This window comes from Schistocerca cancellata, chromosome 3 (genome assembly GCF_023864275.1).
Source record: "Schistocerca cancellata isolate TAMUIC-IGC-003103 chromosome 3, iqSchCanc2.1, whole genome shotgun sequence".
In the NCBI taxonomy this organism is placed as follows: domain Eukaryota; kingdom Metazoa; phylum Arthropoda; class Insecta; order Orthoptera; family Acrididae; genus Schistocerca; species Schistocerca cancellata.
Genome location: NC_064628.1, coordinates 953,318,243 through 953,324,242, shown reverse-complemented (window position 1 = coordinate 953,324,242; position 6,000 = coordinate 953,318,243).

The following is a 6,000-nucleotide window of genomic DNA, read 5'->3' as shown; positions in this document are numbered from 1 at the left end:
TCATTTGCATATCACAGCATCTTCTTCCTGACGGTTAAATTTCGCGTCTGTAGCACGTCATATTCGTGGTGTAGCAATTTTAATGGCCAGTAGTGTAGTCGTTGTGATCCTGTTTTTAATAGCGCAGTCTTTACGCATTTACGCAAAATTAATGTTGCCTGTAGTGGAATCCTTGTGTGGTCAGCTGCAGCTATCGGTTCTCATTGTTGTTGCTCGAAAAGAACATCGTCTTCCCTTCAGGGATTCCCACTTGAACTACCTGGTGATTGTAGTCCGAATGCTGAAAAAAAACTATTCGACATGCTTAGTGACTCTCATGATCAATTTTATTAGTTAGCCTATCAATCTGATATCAGAGACGTGCTGCCTGGTGGATGGAAGCGATGGCTAGGGCAACATGGATATGATTCTGGACTTGGAGCGATAAACAGGCTTTTTTTTCGTTGCAGCGCTGTCTTGTAACGATATTTCAATCTCCTCCACCTACGCAGGGAGACAGCCATCATAATAAAAGCAGACGTAATCCCGAATTTATAAAGTGACACGTAGTATAAACCCTTATAGTTACAGTTTCCCTGTGCTGTTATTTATGAGACTTCATATGTGGCGAGGCATTTGATTACCTTAGGAGAGAGTTCGAAAGTGGTGATCTTAGCACTCCATCGTGACCCAAAAATGTGTTTAATATTCTAGTGCTGTGATACATGATGTAACAGATAAGAAAAAATTTTTTCCTACCTGATGAGAAAATACTTAGAGGAAATGTAGTCTATGACATACTGCTACAGGATTTTCACAGCAAGTAACACTACTTCAGCGATGCGAAAAGCGTGTATGGCTCGATTTGTTCTGTCTTCGAAAATAACTCGTATAAAAGGGGGGAATGTACACTTCACGTGAGAAATTCTAAGTATATGGTAGCCAACATTGCCATATCGGATTGAGCAAAGTGGAATTTTTAAACTCGTGGGTGTATGCCAGGGTGGAATTGTTTAGCCCTTTCGCGGTTACAGGGGCGGAGCGTCCTTTCTGCCCGGTCGCTGCAGGCTGCAGGCTACGTACGGCCACTGCGGGTTTCCCGCACACAGCCACTGTTCAGTAAGGTTCTTACTCAAAACAGTATATCCTGTATGGTGACAGTGGTTACAATTTCTGATAACCACGAAGATAGCTTCGAGACTAGCCAACTCTTTCAGCTGTATGTTTATTATGGATTCAAAAACAGTTAGTTCAGAAAAATTATGGGAATATTTTGAATAGTAATTCCTGTAACGTGAAACTTACACCGTCGATGTATGTGTCTACAACATATTTAAATTTCATTAACATCGAACGAAAGTGTTTCAAGACATATAGTTTTAAAGTGAGTAGTGCACAGCGAAAACGCCCAAATCTCAGACAAGTCTTGATGCTATCTTAATTAAAAAATAATTACAGAAATTTAGAACCAAATTGTGTCGTGTATCTGGACTCAGAGTTAAACAAAGAATATATCTGGATAACACATTTTGTGATAGGTCCATAACTTCGTTTGTAATTAAAGCCTAAATTCGATTCTCCGCAGTAAGAAAAAAATGGTTCAAATGGCTCTGAGCACTATGGGACTTAACATCTGAGGTCATCAGCCCGTAGAACGTAGAACTAATTAAACCTAACTAACCTAAGGACGTCACACACATCCATGCCCGAGGCAGGATTCGAACCTGCGACCGTAGCAGTCGCGCGATTCCGGACTCAGCACCTAGAACCGCTCGGCCATAACGGCCGGCCGCAGTAAGACATCGGACAGTAAACGTCTGCCTTCTTCATGCTCGCTGTTTTCTTTTCCAGCTCGCCACGTTCAGTACGGTTTACTTTAGTGGTTTCCCATCCTCATTTTTGACGCAGGCTTTGGACTGCCGCTGGTTGAGTCAAAAACCTTTTATTTACTTTTTTATTTTTATTTTTTACTTTCATTTACTTGAAACGTGCACAGTTACTAATATTTCTTTAGTGTGTGATATTTTTCGGAACATGGCACCATGCAGAGAACCACGTCACACTTTTTGCATCTTACGCGTGTCATTTTTCGCTGTGAATGAGCAGTACATACTACACATACTATCTCCTTTCTCTCCGTTGGTACGAGGAACCCTGGTTAATGTCCCTCTTTATTCTGCAGCCGGAAAGGGCTTTCTTCTTTGGTTGTCCGTGGGATTGCACTTCTACACGTTTGACTATGAAATTTATCAAAGAATTGACGGATTATTTCCAAGTGTTGCTTCGCTAGTGGTACCTTCTGTTGCTTTTGTATTTAAAAAATAGTTTTTGCATTAAGCACACACAAGTCAGTCAAATGAAAGAATACTGTCTTGTATCACTGAACTGTCTTTCGGATGCACTGTAAGAAGATAACAGGGCGTTTGTCTTATCAACTACACCCATTGACTTATTACAGCTGACAACACAGGTAGTTTGTTGTAGCCTGTTCTATGTTCTTTTCTCCCTATCTCCACAAACTCTAGTCTATTTACTGTGGAAAGCATCCAGATTTCTTTCTTGTGCATCCATTTTAGTGCCATTAACCTTCCACAGGACTTTATGTCCCCATTTTTCAGCTTGTCTGGCAACGGTGGTAGATGTTTCCTGTTTTTGCGTACTGTTCCGACAGCGTTTGTACGTTTATCACGGAGCCACAAGAATAATTCGGGGCTCGTATACCAAATGTCTAAATAAATGGTATGACCTATGTTGAGGTATGGCAATAAGAAACTGTCAACAACATCGCCTGATTTTCCCCAACCAGCTTTTCCAGATTCTATTTCCGTGGCGCAACCAGTGCAGACAATATAATCCAAAATATAATTGGTTTGTACGTCACAAAGGACGACAATTCTAATGCCAAAACAACTTGGTTTATTTGGTATGTACTGCTTAAATCAAAGCCTTCCTTTGAAAAGTAGCAGACTTCCGTCGTTTTCAAAGGATGCTACTGCCTCGCGGAATTTATTTTATGTGTTATCTACAATGAGACGTATTTTTACGAGAATATCTTGAAATGCGGTAGAATTTTCACTGAAGTGCGAAGACGCAGGGTCAACTGGTACCGATCCCGGGCCATTATGTTAGAAAATATTGGTATTTGAAGCAAAGAATCTGTCGATCAATATTCATTCATTTCTAAGTTTTTACTTCTAGGCATAAGCAGAGAACAGGCTAGGAAGCAATAAAATTCTGCTGGTTCTATATGCTTGCAGCGTGCTAATCTTTTGGGTACCGTCGTCATTTTTTCAGTAATAAATTTATAACAATTATTGATCCGTGTACAGATGGCAGATGCGAATTCTATGGACATGAAGTACAAAAAGAATGTGTAAATGACTTTCTGACACTTTGAAGTCAGCTTTTAACCCGCTAAATGTGTTCTTAAAACGGTGTCATTTCGTCACTGGATGATTCACCGTCCAGCCATACCTTCTTCTTCCTGAAAAAAGTTTCACTTACTTCATCTTCTTTTCCGTCTTCAGATGAAGAATCTTCTGTTCGTGATGTCGAGGATTCAGCAATACGTCCAGACGCGTCCAACTCTTCGTCGCAAGAAAGCTCCGAAGTATCACTACAATCTTCGTCGCTACTATCATAAGAATATTTACGATTTCCCTGTCCGATAAATTGTGTCCCGACATGGCGAAGGCTACACACGCGAACGCTGTCGTCTCACCAGAAGCGAAAAAAGGACTGGCCGAATGTTAGGTTCGTAAGCAGAAAGGGCCCAGGGGAGGTGAAAACTGAGGCGCTTTCCTACTTTACAAAGAAGGCCAGATAGTGACACTGATGTCAGAAATGCAGACAACAGCGAGAAGCCGTTCTGCCGTGTACGTTTACCAGCTTCAGAGCTCGGACGTACGTGAACGCCACGAGCCGTCTGGGCTTTCCCGCCTGCCGGGCATACACGAATACCCGTAGCTGCTGGGACTTCCCACCCGCTCGGCGAACATCTACACCCGTAGCTGTCTGGCCTTTCTACCTGCCGGGCATACATGTACGTCGCTAGCCGCGAAAAGGCTGGAACTACTGTACACATCCAAGCCACAGGTGTTTGTTTCGCAGTGCACCATAGCTGGCGGTGTTTGTTTCGCTGTGCACCGTGACTGTCGGCAGGGCTGGTCACAAGGCTACGGCGACTGCAAGCTCAGTCTGTGTGACCTGCCTGGTCTTGCCCGCAGCAGCGAGAGCTGGCAAAGTGCCCAGTGTGCTGGAAGTGGGCGTGTGTGTTGCTCGAGGGAAGATCCAAAATGAATCGACGTAACGGTTAACCTCCGAATTGCTACCACTCCAATCGTTGGATGCCCTCCGTGGCCGGGGGTGGTGCACTCTGGCATACTCGCGCGTCAATGACTGTAGCTGCGATCACGGCGGTAGTTTTCGCTGATCTGTAAGCATTGGCCAGCGGCGTATGAGATGGTTGGCGGGCTGCGTGTCGACGTCAGGACACGAGCGCAGCGGAGTGTGAAAGTGTTTCAGCAGTCTCCGACGTCTAGCCGTGGCATCTACTGCTAAGGACTGCATCGTGCTTTTAGCGTGTCATGTTTAATGCTTCTAAATACTTCTTCTCTTGTTCTGTAGTGGTCAATCCAAGGATTGGTTTGCAACAGCTACAATGGCAGCTTGTCTCCATTCTGTGCGTCTTTCAGCTTTTCTCTTCATTTCTTTATAGGTGTTACATTCCACATCTTTCACGATTTGATCCATGTACCTCAGTCGTGGTCTTCCTCTTGGTCTTTTTCCCTCCACATATCCCTCTATGATTGTATTCAGGAGTCCTTTATGTCTTAATAGATGGCCTGTAAATTGCACTCTTCTTTTAACAATGAAACTCCAGAAGCTTCTCTTCTCACCTGCTCATTCCAGAACCACTTCGTTTGTGACCTTGTCGATCCATTTTATTTTAAGCATGCGTCTATAGCACCACATTTCAAAAGAATTTAGCTTCTGATCTTCCTCTGTCCCGAGAGTCCATGTTTCACACCCATAGCATGCCACACTCCACACATATGATTTCAAAAATCTTTTCCTGATTTCAAGGCTGATGCTCTTAGATGTTAATATGTTTTTCTTCTTGTTAAAAGCAGCCTTTGCTTGAGCTATTCTATTTCTCACTTCTGCCTTGCTCCTTCCATCCCTGGCAATATTACTGCCCAGATAAGTAAATTTATCAACTTGTTCAAGCAGTTCATTGCCTACATGAACTTGGACTTTCACTCGATCTTCTTTGTCGCATGCCATTACTTTTGTCTTTGTTTTATTAATTCTCATATTATATTCTTCACCCATAACTTTACCCATTCTATTCAGTAGGACTACAAGATCTTCTTCACTTTCAGCCAGGACAGCTGTATCACCGGCATATCTTATCATATCTATTCGTTGGCCATGAATTACTACACCTGTCTGTGAATTTTCCCTTACTTTTTTCAGCGCCTCTTCAATGTATACGTTAAAGATAACAGGGGGTAGTGCGCAACCTTGTCGGACACCTTTCCGTATCTGCACCTCTTCTTGTTTTGTCCGTCCACGGATAACTGCTGTCTCGTTTTTGTACAGGTTCCATATCATTTTTCTACCTTTATGGTCTATTCCTACTTTTTTGAGTACCTCAAACATCTTATCCCATTTAACATTATCAAAGGCTTTCTCTACATCTACTAAAGCTATGTATGTTTTCAGGTTCTTATCTAGTCGTTTCTGTATTATTAGTTTTAGAGCAAATATTGCTTCTCTGGTTCCTCTATCTTTCCGGAATCCAAACTGGTCTTCGGAGAGTGTAGCTTCGACTTTTTGTTCTATGCGTTTTAGGATAATTGAGGTTAATATTTTACAGGCGTGAGTAACTAGGCTGAGCGTCCTATAATTTTCACATCTTGTAGCATTTGCCTTCTTTGGAATGGAGATCATAATGTTTTTCTCAAAGTCTGTAGGAATTTTACCCTGCTCATACATGTTGAAAACAAGATTATACAA